We start from the raw sequence: 22,600 nt of genomic DNA on the forward strand, positions 1-22,600 counted from the left end.
TTGGTTTCATGTGGTTTTTCAGGGAAACTGGGAGAGCTCAAGTAGCTTCTTGACTTCACTGTACCATCCTGGCTACAACCCCACACAGAATAGTTCACAACATAGCATGGACATCATTGAAAAGGAATAGCAATCTTATTTAAAGGTATGTAGATGTGTCATCTTGAAATTCAATTTATTTAACTAAATACTTATTGGGGCAACTAGGTCACACAATGGATAGAATGCTGGGCCTGAAGTATGGAAGAAATATCTTCCTGAGTTCATATTTGACCTCAGACACTTAATAGCTGCTTCACCCTGGGCAAGTCACATAGCCCTTTTTGCCTCAGTTTCATCATCTGTAAAATGAACTGGAGAAAGAATTGGCAAACTATTCCAGTATTTTTGCCAAGAAAACCCTAAATGGGATCATGAAAATGAAGTGACCTAAACTGAAACACCTGTTAAATACCTCTTCCCTGTGCAAGGCACAAAAGAGACTGAATCCTGGATGTTATGGACCAGAACTCTGAACTTGAAACAAGGATTCTTACAAGGTGCTAATTCAGTGGAATTGATGATACAGTAGTTATCTAGTTTAGCATGGTGCTTAATAGTTTTCTTAGTTCAGCATGATTGATTTAATCTTACAACAAATAATGATTTCCTAGTGATATAATGATTGGTTTATGCTCAGTGTAGACACAGGGGTCCTCAAACTATGGCCCATGGGTCAGATGCAGCAGCTGAGGAAGTTTATCCCCCTCACCCAGGGCTATGAAGTTTCTTTATTTAAAGGCCCACAAAACAAAGTTTTTGTTTTTACTATAGTCCAGCCCTCCAGCAGTCTGAGGGACAGTGAATGCCATGGTCCCCTATTTAAAAAGTTTGAGGACCTCTGGATTGTAGAGCATATAAGTTGGGAGTCTCAGCTAGATTCATAGGGAGCTAAAAAAGACAAGCGAACTGGAGGCTGAAGCACAAACCCTTGGACTCAGATTCATTCATCCCATCTCACATCACCTTAGTGGCAGACTCTCCTCCTGCATTTTCTCCACTGAAACCAAGACTCCAGAAGGCCTTTAAAAAAGCTAACTGGGCCCCAAGAAAGGAGACAAGACTTTGAAAGAGATAATAAAGGATTTGGATTTTAACCTCTGGCTACTCTTGTGGTGATTACTCTGACTGAAAAGAAGACTGCCCAGAGACTTGCAGAAAACAGAACAAAGAACACTACACCTGGAAGAATCTGTAAGTTTATTATAATAGTCCCAGGTAAAGAAATTTGTTCTCTCAAGAGATAGAATCTTATCTATGACTTAGTAAAGGAAATCCAGGGAATTGCCTAAGGTAATCAATCAAAAATAAATTTTAAAGCACCCACTATATGCTTAATAATTACTGTTAAAGGTGCTAAGAATATAAAGACAAAAATTAAATGATTCAAGCATTTCTATATCACCTACCATGTATCAGGAACTGTACTAAAAACTTTATTGGCAACAATAGAATTTAAGTTAGGTTAAATGAGCTGGTCAGGGGCATACTATTAGTCAGAGGTAGAGAAGATAAAACCTGACTTCATACCCAGCTATCCCACTCCCTGTGGGCTCTAGACAGAATGAAACGAATAGAGCAACCTAAGGTTTGATATATTCAAAACCCAAGATAGCGAGGTAAGAATTCAGTATCTGACAAAAATTATTGGGAAAATTAAACAGAAGTCTAACAGAAGGATGAAAAAGAAACAGCCTTATCCTCAAAAAATTTATCACTTACAAGGGTGATATAACAAGGGTGAGCTGGAGTCAATTCCACTTAGCTCACTGGAGCCAATTGTGAAATTTTCATGATTAAATTTTTAGTGTCAGCATTGACATCTCAGAAATTGGCAATTACCCCAAATCAGAGCTTGAGTCATTGTTCTGTTGATTGTTTAGACTGAAGAGAAAATGTTCATAGACTCCAGACTTAGGAGAAAATGTTTATAGTATAGATTAAACTTTAAAGTGTGTCCTTGAGATGGCTAGGTAGTATAGTGGATAGAACATTAACCCTGGAATCAGAAGGACCTGAGTTCAAATCCAATCTCAAAACATATACTAGATGGGTGACCCTGGGCAAGTCACTTAACCCTAATTGCCTTTCCCTAAAAAAGAAAATAAAATAAATTTTGTCCCCCACGTTTTTTAATAAACAAAAAACGGGTGGAATAGTTAAGTGGACTTGAGTCTCTTCCTGCTCCTTGACAGGACTCTATTGTACTAATAGAGCTGCATCTGTCAAGTCAGTTCTTTCCCACCCTTATCCCCAAGTATACAAAGGTTTGGAGGGAGAAGAAATGACTTCCCTGAATCCCATAGTAAGTGTCAAGGTTGGGCCTGAACCTCTTTCTGATTCTATGTTCCTACTATACCTTATCACCTTCCTAGAGTTTAACTTGGTCTAGAAACTAAATTGCATATGTACCAGACAGGTTATCTATCTTCTGTGTGGAGGGTGAACACATCCGGCTCCCAACTATACAAGCTGCCTCTGTTTATAGAGCCAGTTTTACTTGGCAGGATGTCAGAATATAACTTGGATCTTGGACTAGAAACTCCTACCAAGTGTCTCTGTCATATCATCAATGAACTTTGTGGGATTTTTCAAGTCAGAAGTTGCTAAGATCTTAGTCTTCTGGTTAGCAAGAAGTACATTAGTGAGCAGCATGTACTTTCTGCCCTAGCGGGGCTCAGTTCCCCACCTCAGCTTCAAAGAATTCCAGCTCCCTTTAAAGTGTAACACAGGTGCCTTTTACTATTTTGAACCTCTTCCTGACACTCAGCTCTGTTCCTTGAAACCCCTTTGTATTAAATGGCAGATATATATATATACACACACATACACAAATGTATATTTATATATCTATGCATCTATACATGTATGTAATCTGAGTATACACATGCATATATACACATATCTACATATATGTAATGTATACACAGAGATATCTTATTTTCACTTATATTTGTGTGGTATTTTGCAGGAAAAAAGGGGGCCTTAGTAGTACTAGATCCAAAATTATATTACAAAGCAATAATCATCAAAATGATCTGGTACTAATTAAAAAATATAAAGGATGATTAATGGACTAGAAGCAAATTAACAGAGTAGCCTAGTATTTGATATACTCAAAGACCCAAGATATTCATCAAAATGATTTGGTACTAATTAAAAATATAAAGGATGATTAATGGACTAGAAGCAAATTAACAGAGTAGCCTAGTGTTTGATATACTCAAAGACCCAAGATATTCAGGTAAGAATTCACCATTCGACAAAAACTACTGGAAAAAATTGGAAAGAAGTCTGGCAAAAATTAGTCATAGACAAACATCTCACACAGTATACCAAAATAAGCTAAAAATGGACAAATGGCTTAGTCGTTTAGAATGACAGCATAAAGAAATTGGAGAAGCAAAAAAGAAATTATTTTTCAGATTTGTGGATATTGTACAAATTCATGACCAAACAAGGGATAGGATCACAGAAGATTAAATGTATAACTTGAATACTTAAAATTTTTTTAAAAATTGGTTTTGCATAAACAAAACCATTGCAGCTAAAATTAGAAAGGAACTAAGTAACTGACAGATAAGCCTTTGCAACAACTTTTGCCAATAGGAGTCTCATTTCTAAAGTACATAAGTAAAGGATTCAAACCTATTAAGAATATGAGGTATTCCCCCAATTGATAAGTGATCAAAGGATATAAATAGGCAGTTTTTAAAGGAAGAAATCTAAACATTTAAATAATAGCAAATAACTGGAAACTAAGGAGGTCCCCACCTATTGAGGAATAGCTGACCAAATTATAGCTTATGATTGTAATAGAATGTTATTGTGCCATAAAAAATTCTGAAAAGGGTAGTTTCAAAGAAATCTGAAAAAAAATTATGAACTGGTGCAGAATGAAGTAAAAACCAAGAAAACAAATTGTACAAAAACAAATACATTATCAAAACAATTTTGAAAGTTGTAAGAATTCTGATCAATTCAATGACCAACTTCAATAACAGGGGACAAAAGATAAAGCATGCTACACACCTCCTGACACAGAAGTGATATTTTTAGGTTGCAAGATGAGATGTATTTGTTGCAGTGATTTTGCTTTGCTTTTCTCTTCCTTAAAAGTGAGAGTGATATTTTAATATATTTAACATCTACTGGTCATCCTGCCATCTAGGGGAGGGGGTGGGAGGGGGGTAAGAGGTGAAAAATTGGAACAAGAGGTTTGGCAATTGTTAATGCTGTAAAGTTACCCATGTATAAATCCGGTAAATAAAAGGCTATTAAATAAAAAATAAAAATTTTAAAAATAAATAAATAAATAAAAGTGAGAGTGAGAAGGAAAGTTTTTTGTTCATTAAAAAATTAATTTAAAAAAAGAAAAATATTTTATTATACAGTATAAATTCATTGAGAGAAGGTACTATATCATTTTTGTCCTTGTAATCCAAAGTCCTTAGGTGTGCTTTACACAAAATATTTATAAAGATATGTTGAATTGAATTGGATGGAAGCAGCATGGGAAAACTGGGCTTGAGGTCATAGAACCAAAGTTTGAATCTTGGTTCCATTGCTTACTACTTGTGTGAATCAGGCCATTAACTTGTCTAGGAGTCAGTGTACTCATCTGTAAAATGAAGGATTGTGTCAGAACTCCTCTAAGGTCCCTTTCAGTCTCGATATCCATTATCCTATGAAGACTGAATTGGTAGGAACTATGCCAGGTATGGCAAGCTTTTTGCTTAAGAAAGCAATTTCATTTATATTGCTCTGTCAGTGGTTCTCAAACTCTTTTTCTTAGTATCTTTACGGTATTAACAACTATTGAGAATATGTGCAAAGAGTTTTTGTTTATATGGATTACATAATAGATATTTATCATAAATAGAAAAAAAACTAATTTTGAATTTGTAGTCCCTCTGAAAGGATTTCAGAGACCCTCCAGGATTCACTGCACCACACTTTGAGAACCACTGCTCAGGGTCTCTGTCTTAGCAGTATATCCAATTAGGGGAGATGATCTTGATTATGAAAAAGGTTCTTTACAAGTTCTTCTCTTCTCAGGCCATAGGAGCCTGAGGGAGTGGTATTCCTTGCTGCTGCCATGGGCCATGTGGAGCTGAAGTTCCCAGCATCCTCCGCCCCCTCCACAAGCCCGGGTGACAAATGCCATGTTCTCCTTTCCCTCTCACTTAAGCCATAAGGCTGCTCTTGTTCCAGAAGCAGTAGGACAGAGAACAGATCCAAATGAATAGTCTGTCACATATAATAGTCACATGTGCTAGAAACATGTGGCTATGACGCTATTAGGACTATATGTGGAATGGAAAGACTGTGCTTCCTAACAAAAAAACTGCGTAGGACATTTTCAGCCTTTGAAATAGAGTCCAATGTTTCCCCCTGGAACCTTTTTCTTCCTTTATCTCCATCCTGTCCCCTAGTCCTCTCGCCTATCATTAGAAACTGAGCTGGAATTAGAAGAACTTCCAAAAGGCATTAACTCCCCAAAGTTGAGCACTTTCTCTTTCCTGCCTGGATGTGCTTGAAGTGATGCTGTAAGCCTCAAGATAGGGAGGGCCTTGGGCCTCCCTCACCTGGATCAGCACGAATCTGAAAGAGCATGGTTCTGCTATTGTTGAAAGAACTAGGAGCAATGAACGCAGTGGCCCTAGCTGCCAGTCTCCATCATGAGGCCCCAGAGTCCATAGCCCTACTGTTGCCTTTAATAGGTGTTTATGGTGTGTTAAAGCACTATGCTAAGCCTTAGGGATGCAAACAGAAAAATAAAACTGTCTCTGCACTCAAGGAGTTTATATGAGAGAGATAATATCTATGAAAAATTTCAGCTGCTAGTCAGATGGAAAGGTTCCCAATGCCTTAGGATATAGCAACAAAGAGGTTGCTTAACTGTTATTTCCACTGATAAAATCATATCAGTTTCTGATGCTGAATCATTTGACAATGTCAAGGATTTGGGTAGCAAGAACTTTCTTTTCTTTCTTTAGTATCTTTTGTATCTATAGAACCTGTAAGAGAGGTTGCCAGGTTGTATCTCTGCAGGGGCTGCTTTCCAGAATGATGGCTGAGAGCACTTGGTTGGACTGTCTCCATCACCATCTAAGGGAAGATAGTGGTCGAGGTAGGGGTGGTGGGTGTTTGACTTGCCCTGCCCCCTTTGTCTTCTGTATTTTCCTCAGGGTGCCTTATTTCTTAATCCAGGCTGGATTGCTTGCCCCATATGTGGCAGATGGGAGTGGCTGGTCCCTTTTCCATAGGAGCTACTTTCCCAAATGATGACTGTTAAGGTCAGTCTAATTTTTCTCTCTGATCACATCATTTCTTTATCTAACTCATCCTTATTTTTCACAAATGGATTTGCCATCTTTGCCATCTATCCCCAACACCAACCAATGGCCTTTTGTGAGCCTTTCGTGAGCAAGGACTCTCTTGCTTTTCTAGCTACATCCTCAGTTCTTGGCTCAGGGATTTGTGTCAACAAGAGCCAAGTAAATGCATTTCTATGTACACATTCACAAACAAAATATAAATATTCAAAGCCCTCCATAATTTGATGTTAACTTCCCTTTTCAGTCTTACCGCTCAGAATTCTCCTCAGATTGTCTCCATCCCCTCCCTGTTCTTGTCCTACTCTCATATCACCATGACTTTGCTCACAGCAGTCCCTGGATCAATGCCTAGAATAGATTTAACCCCTTTTGAAATCTCACCCTTCAAGACTGAATTCTATTGGACCATCTTCCATGAAACCTTTCCTAACCTCTTCCTTCAATTTCCCAACAGAAAATTACCTTTCTTAAGTGTATTTCTCATTGTCCTTTCCTTCGGCAGCTCATTTGTGTTTGTTTTGTTTCTCTTTGATTTTGGTTATTTGTGCATGTGTCTCCACATTCATTTTCCATTATGTTATCAGCTTCCTGAAATTTGCGATGTAATGGTTTTTTGTTTAGCACAGTGTCTTGTACTTGGTAGATCTTAATAAGTGATCATAAAATTAATCATAAAATCATAAATTTAGAGCTTAGAAATCATCTAGTTCATTCCCCTTATTTTACAGATGAGGAAACTAGGGCCCAAAGATGTTAAATAACTTGCCAAAGATTCACAGATAATTAATGAAAGAGCTCAGGATTCACATTCAAGTACTAAAGAAACTAGCCAAACATAAAACAGAAACTATTGACATGAAGTAAGTTAATTTTCCATTATGTTTGGCCTTCCAGATACCTGTTTGGAGACACTTCCCTCTCTCTATCTATTACTTCTATTAAAATACATTCTGCTCATGACTTTGCCATAGATCTTTATCGATAGAGTTTGGATGGAAGAGCCATAGGAACTGCCGTGATCATGCATGAAAACTAGGGTTCAGGGGTGTCAAGGTGTTCTTGATGATGATGTTCTAAATTGGTCACTTTTCTGTCAGAGTGGTTTCTTCTTCTTGCTAATTCATTCTGGACAACAATTTGAGTGTGGATCTTTGAACCAGTGATTTCACACTCAAACGTTTCCCTTGACCTTCTTAACAGATACAATTGATTAAATACTTCTTTTCTCATGGCAGAAATTTCCAGGCCAGATTATTGTATTCACTGTCAGATAAAGTCACAAGATTGGTTACTTTTGTTTAATTGAGGTTTATTTTGGAGAAGAAAGAGGGGTTCCCCCACACACAGAGGAATTATAATAATATAATGACACAAAGACAGTAATCATTTTTAAAAGGTGAGATTGTTAAATGTTTTAAAACTGAGAAATATGAGTTATGTTATGCTTTCGTTGGCCATATTGTGTTATTTTTACCCCTACTCAATTCTTGTATTATAGTGTAAGTTTGCCCTTGAACTGCTGAGAGGATCATAGACTTTGAGCCGGAACAGACATTAGTGGTTATCTAATATTTCAGTCATTTTTAGTCATGTCTAATTTGTGACCCTATTTGGGCTTTTCTTGCCAGAGATGCTGGAGCGGTTTGTATTTCTTCTGCAGCTCATTTCACAGATGAGGAAACTGAGGCAAAAGGGGTAAGTGACTTGCCCAGGTCACATAGCCAGTAAGAGTCAGAGGCCACACTGGAAGGCATGAAGATGAATCCTCCTGACTCCAGGCCCAGAGTGCTACCCACTGTGCCACCTAGGTGTCTTGATATAATAGGGCCCTTCATTTTACAGAGGAGGAAACTGAGGCCCAGAAAGGTAGAAAGAAGCAGAGCCTGGATACAAACCCAGATTCACCGGCTCCAAATCCAGTATTTTTTTCTATGTACTATAAGTGATGTGTGTCTTGGAATCAAAAGAATTTTTGAGCTCAAATCTTGCCTCAGATACTTAGTAAGTGTCGTAGCCTAATAAGTATGTGGACTCAGATATTTATAAGCTGTGACCCTGGGCAAGTCACTTAACCCTGGTTGCCTCAGTTTCCCCATCTGTAAAATGAGCAGGAGAAGGAAATGGCAGACCATCCCAGTGTCCCAAGAAAACCCCATATGGGTTCATGAAGCCTCAGGCACTCCTGAAAACAGCTGCCTGACTTGTGGTTGTATTGGGGGTTTTCTTGGAGGGGAATCTTGTGTTAGTTCCTATTGGCACTGGATTGGCTGCAGGAAGCTACTGCACTTCCTCCTGGGCAAGGCCGGGGGTTGTTCTTTAGGCAGCCTGGTGGTCCTCCGCTTCCCTCTTGCTGCTGGACTTGGGACACTTGATTGGCTTTAGCCCTAAAGGAAGCTCAGGGCTCCCCAGCCAAATCTCCCCACCAGCCTCAGCCTTCACCATCAGCAGGGATGATGGCTGGGTTCCACCTCATCTGCCTTCCTCTGTGATTCTGAGGCTTCAGGACCGTCGTGAATGCAGTGACCATATACGGACTTTAGACAGCTAATTGTTGAATGTGCTTCCTTCCTTTCTGCCCAGACATGGGAGAGTACAGGTGCAGAATGAGACATACATTGTTATACACAGCCGTGTGTTGTTTCATTTTGCTTAAATTTTATCTTTTTATTACAAGGGAGGGTTCCGTAGGGCTGAGGGAAGAAGTCACAGGGAAGTGATAATGTAAAAAAAAAAAAAAAAAAAAAAAAAAAAGTCAATAAAATATTTGTTAAAACAAAAAAATAAATTCTAAGAAAAATAAATATAAAACAGGATCATCTTTTCAACCAAGCTTTATATTGGGTTGAAGTTGTTGGGAGATAGAAAACAAATGAATAAAACTATAGGCCCCTAAACTTCAAACTATACAAAGAATGTCCCTGATACCCATGATTAGTCCACATTGCCATCATCATAACATTTTAAATTTAATTAAATCAAGAGGAATTTGACTCTTCTCCTAAGGGAAGTTGATTCATCTTTAACTTTAGGTCCACAACAATACACTAATTCCTTGGGTAGTACTTAAAAGCCAACCAGTGTTAAAGGGACAAATTGTAATTATACACATTCATTATTTTCAAACTCAGTCCTTGACTTCAGTCCAGACAAGCTCCCAGTGGCCTGTAATGATGATAATGCAAAGCTCTAATTCTTTGGCAGAAAAAGTGTGAGTATGTTCAATTACAATAGAGCAGCTGCTGTGTGGGAGAGGTCAAAGAGCCTGAAACAGGATGTAGAATAAATAATCTCCATTCCTGGAGAGGGTGGTCCCAACAGGTCAGGGCTGAGTTCAGTGATATGGCTGGCAGTCAGAGGAAATACTAAGCATGATATCCATAATCCTTGATCTATGAATAAATATCATACTGAATTCTGTTGTTTTTTCCTTCTCAAGTCAAGGAAGATATGAATGATATTTAGAATCATTTAATTTTGTTTCCATTATTATCATCACTAGTCAGACCACGCTTTTATTTCTTTGTTTATTAAACCTTTAAAAAAAAAATCTTAACCAAAGAATGACTTTGATGGGCTTTACAAGGCTTTACACTAGCAGGAAGATAAGGAATTGAGAAGTGATAAGTAACAATATTAATATTAACAATTATTTAATTTTATTGGGATTTTCAGTAACTTGAATTTCTGCAAATCACAGAATAAAGTAACTGACAATAATAACACTTTTGCACATGTCTATCCTATGTTTTATCCAATTCTGACAACAATGTCAATAAGACATCCTGGAAGTATAAGTGGTAGATATTAGCATTGTTTTTCAGAAAACAGACACAAAGAAAAGCGAAGATATTTAATTAAATAGAACAAAGCAATTAATAAGGAAAAACATCCCCTCCTTTTACCTTGGGATATACTGCCCCACAAATGCACATGCTAACAGAAAAGAGTGGACACCCTTAGTGAACAAGTAGTAAAGACTATTCTCATAGAGAACACTTCAGAACACATCCACAGAGCCACATACACATATAGAGACCATGAATAGCCAGGTCATACATATGGAAAGACTTCTTCTAATACTGATACTGAGATCATCCTACTGCTCTCACTGGACCTCTTCCCCACTAGCTTTGTGTGGTATGCAATCTCTCTCAGATACATGAATGTAGCTTGCAGTCCTATATTCTTCTACCTGTCTCATTGATACTGCTAATCATTGTCAAGTAAAGGTGTGACTCAATTTATTGTCATGTTGAGGTAAGAAATCATGGTGTTTTTATTTTCAGTTTCTGGCTTTTACAGGAATGCATAACTAAGTATACCTTTTCCCCAAGAGTAAAAAAAAAATGGATTTTGTCATCTTTCTCTTTTAGTTTAAAAGTTCCAAGCTAAAGCTCTTTTAAAAAGTAAGGTCACTCATACCCCAATCATCAGACTAGGAAAAAACTTCTCTTCTCCCCATAGAGTCTGTTAGTTCTCAGCACCTTGGATAAATAGGCATTCCTTCTCCAAGAGGAGATTTCTCATTTTAGGACCCTATGAAGTTCTAAATTTATGATTCTACATATTAAAAAATAAACTACCAAGCGATACCTAATGACGATTTATGATTTCATATTTAGTCCTCTTCTGTTCTTCATAAAAGGAAATGCTCATGTTTGATGGTGTTTGTCAAATTCAATCATATATATATATATTATTATTATTATTAGAATGAGCACTAGTTCTAGATTGAGAGGCTATTTCTGAGGTCAGATTGCTACTTGCTATTTAATGTAGTTAGGCAATTTAATGATCCTTCCTGAGCTTCATTCTCCTCATCTATAAAATGAAAGGAGTGAATTAGATGATCAATAAGGTCTTTTCTAGTGTTGTCTATGAACCTCGGATCCTAGAAGGTTCTCTGACTTCAAATCCAGCTTCCTTTCTACTGACCCACCAATTGCCTCCATTAACTGTTAAATGAAGAGATTGAATTAGTTAAGGTACCTAAGCAGCAAAATTTAGTATCACATGACTAAAAAGAATTAATACATATAGGACATTAGGATTTACAAAGAGCTTCATAGATCTCTCCCATTTGGTCTTCACAACAACCATGTAAAGTAAGTACTATTAATAGTCCCATTTTACAGAGAAGGTAACTAAGTCTGAAAAAGGCTAAGTGACTTGCCCAGGATTACACAGTAAGTGGATTTGAATTCTAAGATATTTATGATCCTTTCTAGCTCTAAATTCTATGATTCTGTTCTATAAACTTCATATATTTGTAACATAAAAATCAATCAATCAATGAACATTGATTGAATGGCTACTGACTGTGCTAGAAGCTGGGGCGTGTGGAGTGTTCAGAGAGAACTAGCACTTCTGGTGTGAAGTCTTACTTTACAGGGCTGCTCCTCCACATTCGGTGTCCACCTTTCACCCAACTCTTACCTTTGGTTCCAAAAAGCTATAGCATGTGGCCACACATTGTTAAAACTGTCTCAGGGATGGGCTAAACTAGGCTGAGGGTAACTGAGAGGCCTGAAACCCATCAATGAATTAGGGGAATATCTACCCCCAAGCATGTGAAGATTTTCCCCAGTGGAATAGGCAGGTGAGAATTTGTTCCAATGGCCATAAAGGGTGTTAAAACAGACTCTGTGGAGCTTGGTCAAACATCAAAGACCCCAAGGTCATCCATTGCACCCTGGCCATCACCAGCCATCCTGACTTTTGTTTTGTCTCTGGACTTTGATGAGTCTGGAAGAGAGAGTAAGGCTGAAAACTTTGTGCAACTCTGCCTCACTTAAATGCAATCCACGTGCACATCAGGACATCATCCTGTGCTATCACTGGTCCACTTCAAAAATGAATGTCAGACAAGATGGTGGGATACAAAAAGAAGCAAAAGATAGCCCCTGCCCTCAAAAAGCTTACAATCTAATGAAGGAGACAATATGCAAATTTGTATGTGTGTATATGGAGAGACTGAAAGAGAGAGAAGAAGAGAGATAGAGAAGGAAAAGAAAGAGAGGGAAGAAGAAGAAGAGAGAGAAGGAGAGAGAGAGAGAAGGAGAAGAGAGAGAAAGAGAAGAAGAAGAAGAGAGAGAAGGAGAGAAAGCAAGAAAGAAAGAGAGAAGGGAAGAGAGAAGAAGAAGAAAGAGAGAAGGGGAGAGAGAAGAAGAAGAAGAGAAGAGAGAAGGAGAGAAAGAGAGAGACAGAGAGAGATAGAGAGACAGAGAGACAAAGAGAGACAGAGAGAGACAGAGAGGAGACAGACAGAGAGATAGAGGAGGGGAGAGAGAGAGAAGATGAGGGAAGGGGAAAAGGAAGGGAGGGAGCTTTTTGCAGGAGAAATAGGAAGTAATTAACAGAAGGGAGGTACTAGAATTAAGAAGGGATGAGAAAACCTAGTGCTTCAGGGTGTGTGTGTGTGTATGTGTGTGTGTACACCCACATATATATCTTAGAGGCATCCTGGGAAAATGGATTGAGACCCTATCTTAAGAGTCAAGAAGACATAGATTCAGTGATAGACAGAATCAGCTACACACAGAGAAGGAACACTGGGAAATGAGTGTAAACTGTTTGCATTTTTGTTTTTCTTCCCAGGTTATTTTTACCTTCTGAATCCAATTCTCCCTGTGCAACAAGAGAACTGTTCGGTTCTACACACATATATTGTATCTAGAATATACTATAACATATTTGACATGTATGAGACTGCTTGCCATCTAGGGATGGAGGTGGAGGGGAAGGGAAAAGTCAGAACAGAAGTGAGTGCAAGGGATAATGTTGTAAAAAATTACCCATGCATATGTACTGTCAATAAAAAAGTTATAATTATTAAAAAAAAAAAGAAGAAGACATAGATTCAAATCCTATTTTTGACATACACTAGCCATTAGATCTTAGCAAATCCATTAACCTCTCAATGAATGCCTTGGGCAATGCTCTAATATAAATTTCAGAGCAGGGACTGACATGCAATGGAAGAAGTTCCCCCTACCTCCACTCTGGAATTTCCTATACCAATGAAATCACTGGGTTGGGGGGGGTGAAGGGGAGAGGTAGAAGAAAGCTTGCTTTCCCCCTCCCCCCATTTATCTAAATCATTATTTAGTTATCTGATCATATCTGATTCTTCCTGATCCTGTGGATCAACTGTCCATAAGGTTTCTTGGCAAAGATACTGGAATGATTTATCATTTCCTTTTCCACCTCATTTTACAGATGAGGAAACTAAAGCAAATAGGGTTAAGTAACTTGTCCAGGGTCATACAATTAGTATCTGAAGTAAAATTTGAACATTAATCTTTCTGACTCCAGACCCAGTAGTCCATCTCCACCCAGCTGCCCCCTTATTTAAATTAATGACACCAAAATTGTTATTATGTCAGCAAAGCATTTTAGCTAAAGGACAACCTGTTTTCTGTCTCTTCAATAGGTTGGTCGTGTATGACCCAATGATTAAATTAGATTCTACCATCAACAATGGTGGAATCATTGAAAAAAAGCAGAAAAAATGACTACAATTTTCCATTTTGTAGGAACAAAATCTGCTTTATTTCAACTCATTGTTATGAGATTCTCCATCATTTTCCTTTTAAACTGTAATACAAAGATAGATTTTTATATGGAAAGTGAAAACAGTTACAGTGACATACTGAATATCATTATCTGAATATCAGGTAATAGAATTCCAAATAAGTCCAAATTCACTCTCTCAGGGTAAATATTGGAAATACACATTTATGATGGCAAATAGGTTGCATTAGTGCCCTTTTCTAGGGACCTTACGCCCCACTTAAATATTTAAACTTGGGAGTGGAAAGAAATGGACAGAATAGTTCATAAATTGTCTATTATGCTCAAAGAATCAGGAATTAATAATTAGACATCTAGTTTCTAAAAATATTATTGTGTACTGCATTAAAGCAGTCTTTAGCTAATTCCCATGACATTTATAAATCCAAATGACAAGGAACAAAACAAAAATTGTTAAAGTAATGTGATGATTTTTAGTAAACTCTCTGCCTGCCAAGCACTTCCAGCTAACATCTTACTGGATGTCTCACCACTAGACTCAATGTGTTCAAAACTGAATGCATCATCTTCCCTAATGGACCAGCTCCTCCTCTAAAATTATCTGTTTATTTCTATTGAACACCCCACCATCCTTCCAGTTCCCCAGGTTGGTAACCTTGGAATCATACTGTCTTTTCATACTGGAATCATATAGCCAATCTCTTGCTAAGTCCTGTTGGGTTTACTTTCATGGTGTCTCTTTCATATGTCCTCTTCTCTTTATTCATGTATAACCTCACCACTTTTCCAGGACTATCTTTAGTCTTCTAATTGGGCTTTCTTTTTGATTTTTTCTTCTTATCCATTCTCTGTATAGCTGCCATCATGTCCCTGTGGCACAGTTCCAACAACATCTCTCCTTTGCTCAAAAACCTTCACTGGTGCTCTAGATGTTATCATCCTTAATTTGTCATTTAAGATCCTCCTGTTTTTATAATCTGTTTTAATTGTATTCTTTCCAGCCTTTTTTACATATTAATGTTCTACACAAAATCTCTAAGTTCCAGCCAAACCAGACTACAAATATTTCCTGAACTTGAATTCTATTTCCTGCCTCCATGCATTCATATAATGTATATCCAATGCCTGGAATACATTCTCTCTCATCATCTTTTGGTATCTTTCTGTTCCATCAAAGCTTAAGTGTCACTTCCTCCCATAAAGTCATTTCTGATTCCTTCAGCTGTAACTGTCTCTGATATTTACTTATATAAGATTTGTGCTTCCCAAGCAGACATGAGTTGTCTAAAATCAATCACAGGGCAGCATTGAAAGCTAATCTTTCCTTCTCTTTTCAAGACAGACCAGGAAAGGGAGAAGTGAATAAGTATTTATAAACCACCTACTGTGTGGCAGGCACTGTATTAAGTGCTCAACAAGTATTTCCTTTGATTCTCACCACAACTATGTGAGATAAGTCTGTTATTGTCCCTTTTACAGTTGAGGTAAAATAAATAAAGGTTGAATGACTATTCCTGGGGTTATACATGTGATGTCTGAGGCTGGATTTGAATTCAGGAATTCAAGCCACCAGACTCAGCAGTTTATCCACTGTACCATATAGCTCCTCTATTATTCCTAAGACTAGGATTCCTGCCTCACAGGAACAGAAGAGAACATGAGTTTGGTCTCTCTGATAGAGTAGACAGAAATAGAATTCTATTTGCTGGTCTAGGGGGAAAAAAATAGATAGATAGATAGATAGATAGATAGATTCAAGTTACTTTATTTCTATCTCTTAAAGATAGAACCAAGTCCAAGCTTAAACCCATAGGCTTAACACCTCCCACCAAAAGTTAGTTACACAAAAGCCCATCACAAATAATTAAGGTTCACCAAACCTATTTGCACAAGCAGGTAGCAAATAGAAATCAGAGAAGTTCTATAAATTTGGATGCATCAGAAAATGAATGAGTGAATAAGCCCTTTAAATAGGAGCAAGTAGAGATATCATTCAACCAAGAGAGGCATTAATCCAACTAATGTATATTGCCTCAGTTCTCTAGGGAAGCAACCTAGAAATCAGTGATTTGTTGAGGAATCTGCTTTCTCGTACATTTTTGTCCCTTACAAAAGTCTTTTCTTTCTATATATGTCTGGAATTGGTATTTAAGGGAGCTTGGAACCTGGAACTGGATATGTTTCTCTCAAAGGAGAAATGAAGAATATGTCTCCTTTCTCAATCTCTCTTTCCAATTCTGCCCCTAGGTGTTCAGCTAAGTATCAGCTAAGAATCACACCTAAACAACAATATGCAAAATTCTCTGGCCATTTAGAAATCTGGGTTACACATATATGCTACAAGCAAATTCCCAATAGATATAATTTCTTTGATGCTCTTTTTTTGCATTTTAGGTTTCAAGTCTATCAGATATTGTGTGTGTGTGTATGAATGTATTATGAATGTATGTATGCATATATGTATGTATGTAGGTAATAGGGACTGACCCATTTTTAAGGACCAGTCAGTGAAGGTTCAGTTCCCAAAGCCTATACAGACATTTTTTTTCCTGCCACCAATCTAATAACATGGACCTTCAGAAGTTGGTTTTGGCCAAGAAGACTTGGAAGTTCATGCTGTGCAGTGTTATTTTAAAAAACCTTCCAGTTGGTTTCAGAGCCAGGATGACTGATGATTCAGGGGATATAGGACTGAAACTGAACTTCCATGCAAACCTATCGACATGCCATTCTCTGGAGCCCTTTTATACTTTCCCTTCCAGACCAAAAGCAATCAGAAAACTGTTATGTGGCACTAGGCAAGAAGAAGGGCAGCTGACCACTTTACTCCTAAATGTCCCAAAATTCATAGTACCCGTTTCTTTTGTTTACCCTTCCCTGACTTTAGGTGAATGAATATCAGACTTAGATCTGACCAGTGAACTTTGAAATGTCATAAGAACCAATCACTCCTCCCCTCAAATACCAAAGTCCCTAACAAGAACCCCTGGAGCCAGCCGAAGCAGCAATCAACTCATTTATCATTGATGTCAGAATCAGAAGCAAAGTTGGTGAATACTCCCTGAGGGGAGAGAAGGTCCTCCACAGCCCCACATATTCCCTGCCCAGGCGCCTCATCACCTTTGTGCTTCAGATCTTAACCTCCTCTCCAGCCCAGGGACCTGTCTCAGCCAATAAACATTTCTTATGCACCTACTGTGTTCCAGACACTGTGCACTGTGTTAGCAAATGAGTTACAAAGAAAAAAACCATCCCTCCTCACAAGGAGTGTGTGAACAGAGAAGAGAATGTCCTGTCTCAGGACTGGACTCATGTATGGGAGATTGGGTTCAATTTTGGGAGGATGTGGCCCGTTATAAAGGAATTAAGCTCCTTTTTTCAAGTTCTTTGGCTCTTCACACACACACACACACCACACACACACACACACACACACACACACACACACACACAGAGCCTGATTGAAAAATTGTTTTAAGAAGTTATATAAAATAGATAGTTTAAATAAATATATTTTTATAAGTATAGTTTCTCTTTTTCTGTTCTACTTTATGTAGAAATGGTCTTAGGGGGAGTATTTTTTAAAGTTCCAAATTTTTTCAAAAGAAATTTTAAGACTTAAAATTGTTTTAATTTAAGTTTTGACTTTTACTGTCTAGGTTCTCCCCAAAGAGGGGAGTAGAAAGGTACTCAATGTACAATGTGAATCAGGCATTAACTAATTGTGGTACAACATCCAGTTCCATCTCCGTTCCAAGTAATAAGTAGCAAAGCCAGAATTTCAACCCACACATTTTCATCCCAAAGCTTGTGTACTTTCAAAGATAGCATGGTGCTTCTGGGATTGGAATTCTCTCCCTCCTTGTATCTACCTGATGCTTTCCATCAACTCCCAGCTCAAATCCCATTTTCTGCTAAAAGCCTATCACAGCCTCATTTAATGCCAGTATCTTCTCTCCCTCTGAGATTAACTCTAATTTAACTTGTATATATATATATATATATCTTGTTTGTACATAGTCATTTATATGCTATCCCATGGGAAGCTAGGTGGTAAAGTAGATAGGGCCTGGAGTCAGGAAGACCTGAATTCAAATGCCATCTCAGACAAGTACTGTGTCACTTCAGTGACTCAGTTTCCTAATTTGTAAGAATGAGCTAGAAAAGGAAATGGCAAACTGCTCAGTATCTTTGCGAAGAAAATCCCAAATGAGGTCATGAAAAGTTGGACATGATCAAACAAATGAACAACATGTTGTTGTCCCACCCCATCAGACTGTGAGTTCCTGGCACATTGTTAAGTACTTAATAAATAAATGCTTGTTGCCTTGATTTGATATATATGAAAACCCTTTAAAACCCTAAAACACTATATAATTGTAAATAAATTATTATACTTCTAAATTCATCTCTTAAAACTTCTCATAACTCTTACTGGCACTTTGGTTTCATACTTTAATTTCTCTCTGAATCCTACTTTTCCTCTTCTATTCTCCTGAACCCTTTTCCTCAAATATCACACTTTACTCTAGTAAATACCCAATTACTCTACCCAGCTTTGGATCCAATGCAGTCTGTCTATTGAGACTGGTGCTAATGATTCCTTTTTCTTTCCGAGTCCAGACCTGTTCTTTAATGTGTAAAAGGAACTCCCAAAGTAAAAGCTCCCTCTACCAATGCAGATTTAATGTTAGAACGATTAAATGGGACAGCTAGATTGTCCAGTAGATAGAGCACTAGTCAGGAGTCAGGAGGACCAAAGTTCAAATCCAGTCTCTGATACTTAACACTTACTAGCTGTGAGACCCTGGTCAAGTTGCTTAACCCCAATTGCCACAGAGGAAAAAGGGGTCTATCAAGTGGGGAAAAAGTTATAGTATATAAAATTTAAAAATTACAGTACCTTCATCTGAAAGGGCATGAAACAGTTCACATCTGTAATGTCTTACTTCCCTTTACTCTTATCACCGGTGAGCTCTAAAATCATTTCACTATCCACTAAACCAGAGGTTCTTAAGCTTTTTCCATTCATGATCCCTTTTCACCTGAGAAATTTTTATGCAACCTGGGAACACAGGTGTATAAAACATACAATTCAAATGTTTACTGATAACACATCAAAAGAAATTAGTTTTTAAACAATTCTTATGCTGTAAATATACTTTTACCATTTATTAAAGATGAAAGCAAATTTGCACACTAATGAGATGGATGTGCTTGTTTATTTTTACATAAAAAATTAAATTTTGGAGGAATATTTGATACTTTTTTACTGTTGCCAAATTTTTTGCCACTCCACATTCAATTATGAGACCTCATAATGGGGTGACAACCCACAGTTTAAGAAACTTTGCATTAAATCATGCTGTCTTTTCTAAAATACAAAGACACATAATCTATATTCTGAGATGCCACTAAAAATGTGGACAATAGCACAAGGTGAACCAAAAATCTTGATGAAGTTCTAAACTTTATGCTTTAAAAGGTTCAAACTACATTAAGATTTATGGAATATTTCACATAGGACTTTTGAGTTTACGTAGTACTTTGCAGACATTATCTCTGATTCTTACAATAACTTGGTAAAGTACGTATTACAAGTATCATTATCCCTTTTTTACAGATGAGGAAAACTGTGTCTCAGAATTTAAATCACTAGTTCATGCTCACAATGGCTACTTAGGATTTGAACCCAGTGTTTACTGGACTCCAGGTTCTGCACTATATCTACAAAGCAACACTGCCTTTCATTCACTTTATTGCTTTTAATTTTTTTTCTTTCTCCCAAATGAACCAGGGCTATAATTTATGAAAAGGTAAGAGCAGAAGGAAGTGGGGTGAGTGCCTGAACTACAAAAACCTTGGCCTTGTTCAAACTAGATTTCTTTATTAAAAATATTTCCCAAAGGAAAAGCAATAAGAGCTGGTAAAGGGCAATGTTTCCTCTAATTTTTAAAGTTGGGAGCAAATAGTTATGTAAGTAGCAAGCCACAAAGGATCAGAATATATGTACAGAGACTTACTATTGTAATAAAATAAAATGCACAGTAAAAGTATCTGATGCATTTTATGATAACCATGAAAGTTATTGCAAGGCATGATAATTAAGCATAAATGATAAACTGCTCCTATAAATGTCACTAGATTCTTACTGCTCTTTTAAAAAATGTTATTCATGTTTTGTTTTGTTTACTTAGATCTCTCCCTCTTGGTGAGAGTCTTTAAGAATAAAATAAAATAGATAAATAAAACCATTCTCAGATCTCTTCCTTTTGGTAAAAGGTCTATTAGAATAAAGTAAAATGGATAAATAAAACCAATTAACACAGTGACTTCATCAGTTCACCTTCACCACATGTTTTTACATAAATCAAATTTAAAAAAAAATTTCTTCTTGCTTTGTTAGAAGCCTTGAGTGACAGTCAATAGCATACTAGACGTGGAATCAGAAAAGTCTGAATTCAAATACAGCCTCAGACTTTCTAGCTCTGTGACCCTGGGCAAGTCACCTCTGCCTACCTCAGTTTCCTCATATGTAAAACTGGAATAATAATAGTACCTCCCTCTCAGAGCTGTGAGGATAAAATGGGATAATACATGTAAAACTCTTTCCATACCTTAAAATATTATATAAATTCTGGCTATATAAATATTTTCCCCTACTTCAATGTATAATCCCAGCCTCATTGCTCATAGACACATAAAATCACATACATTAAAAGAATTAAATACTACTTTCCATCTGATTCTTCCTTGTCTGGAGCTTCTGAGCCCATCATGGCAGAGACCAGTGCATGCTCTCCCACCCAACCCTAGAAGGCTTCCTCCCCAATGTCCTTACAGAATGTCTAAGCTACAAATCCAACTCTCTTATTTTACAAATAAGGAAATGAGATTCAGAATGAAGCACTGACTTTCTCAAGTTCATAAAGCTACTAAGTCACAAATGTAAGACGAGAATTCCCATTTTCCTGCTGGTTAATGTACTGGGAGATCCCATAGAAGCCCCTTCCTCAATAGGCAGCTGGTTGTGAAGAAATGAATACTTACGGGCAGCTGACAGAGACCTGAGTTCCACACCTGACTCAGACATTTACTGTGCAATCTCAGCCAGATCCTTTAATTTCATATATACAACAACTGAATCTCTAAAAGTTAAAAGAAAAAATGTACATACAACATACTTTTAAATTTAATCTGCATAATTAACACTTTCTCCATTACTTAGGTCTCAAAAAAGGCCTGATTTGTGGGATTTGGCAGATTTCCTAGGTGTAAATATTCACTGGGTCCTCAACCTTCTTGACCCCTAGGTAGCATTTGGAATTGTTAACCACCCTCATCCTCTCCTATAAATAGGAGAAAAGCCTTTGAAGCAAGAGAGCACTGGCAGGATAAATCTTATGTAGGAAGCTGCTGGTACCCCTTTTTAATATATTCCACTCAGATGATGAAACAGGTGTAAAGAAATTGTGACTTGCCCAAGGTGATATAGGATATGGCTGTAATTTTATTGAAATTACTGAAAATTTACTATCAGTTTTTGAGCATGGTTCAAATTGTCTTGAACATAACCTTAGGATGTATTGGGGGGCATAATCGGGGTCTTCAGTAATTTTTAAAAGCATAGAGGAGTCCCAACACCAAAAAAACAAAAAAAAAAACAAAAAAACGAGAACTGATGAGTTAACATACTTTAATGGGCTATCTTTATTATCCACAAAGGTATCCTGAGAGCATGGAACAGGATTAGTTTCCCTTTTTCTGAGTTTTAATTCCCACTGAGTCAGACAAGCATTACTACAACCTAGTAGTAATGGGAAATAGCTGATTTTCTGAAACCTTGCAGACAGCTTTGGACACTATTCCAGGGACCAATACCCTCGAATGGCTGCATTCCATTTTGTAGTATCTGCAGACTCCCATTGGACTTATTGGTGATTGCAGAGAATACTGTGAGAGAGTAGATTCAAGAGACAATGCATCCAAGTTTGAATCCTGACACTGCCATTCCCTATCAAGTCTATCAAGTCACAAGCAATTCTTTTCCTTTCTCTCAACAACTGCTACTCAACTACTCAACCATTACTAGTTAAAGTTCCTTTCCCTTCCTCAATACAATCTTGCCTCATCTTATCACTTTGTTTTATTTAATGTAAACCATGGCCTCGCACTCCTATTCTGGTACTATAAGGACTGGGTCAAGCCTTGAGACACAAGACCCTAAAAATTTCTATCTCTTAGACTCTTTTTATATTTATCCAAGCTTTACTTTGAAAAACATCAGCCTATAATTGATTTTTCAGTTTTCACAGATGTAGTTAACAGTATCTCTGGCTCTTGTGAAAACTAAAGTAAAACTGTACATAACGGGCACAGAAAAGCTTTTCCCACCCCACAAAAAAAGTGAAAGATAAAAATAAATAAATAAATAAAAATAAAATAAAAAATGAAAGATACAAAGAATCACAGGATTCTATAATCAATTTAGAAAACTTATAAAAGTTTTCACAACAGGCCATAATTAATCATTACAATTGCACCAACTCCTCCTTAGTACCATTCCCTGGCTTAAACTTCCTTTTCTCCAATCAGACAACCAAAACTCCAGTTCAAACTCTTATCATCTCTTACGTGTATTATTGCAATAGCCTCCTAATTGACCTCTGTGTCTCATGTCTCTCCCT

The sequence above is a fragment of the Sarcophilus harrisii genome, chromosome 3, assembly GCF_902635505.1.
Source record: "Sarcophilus harrisii chromosome 3, mSarHar1.11, whole genome shotgun sequence".
In the NCBI taxonomy this organism is placed as follows: Eukaryota; Metazoa; Chordata; class Mammalia; order Dasyuromorphia; family Dasyuridae; genus Sarcophilus; species Sarcophilus harrisii.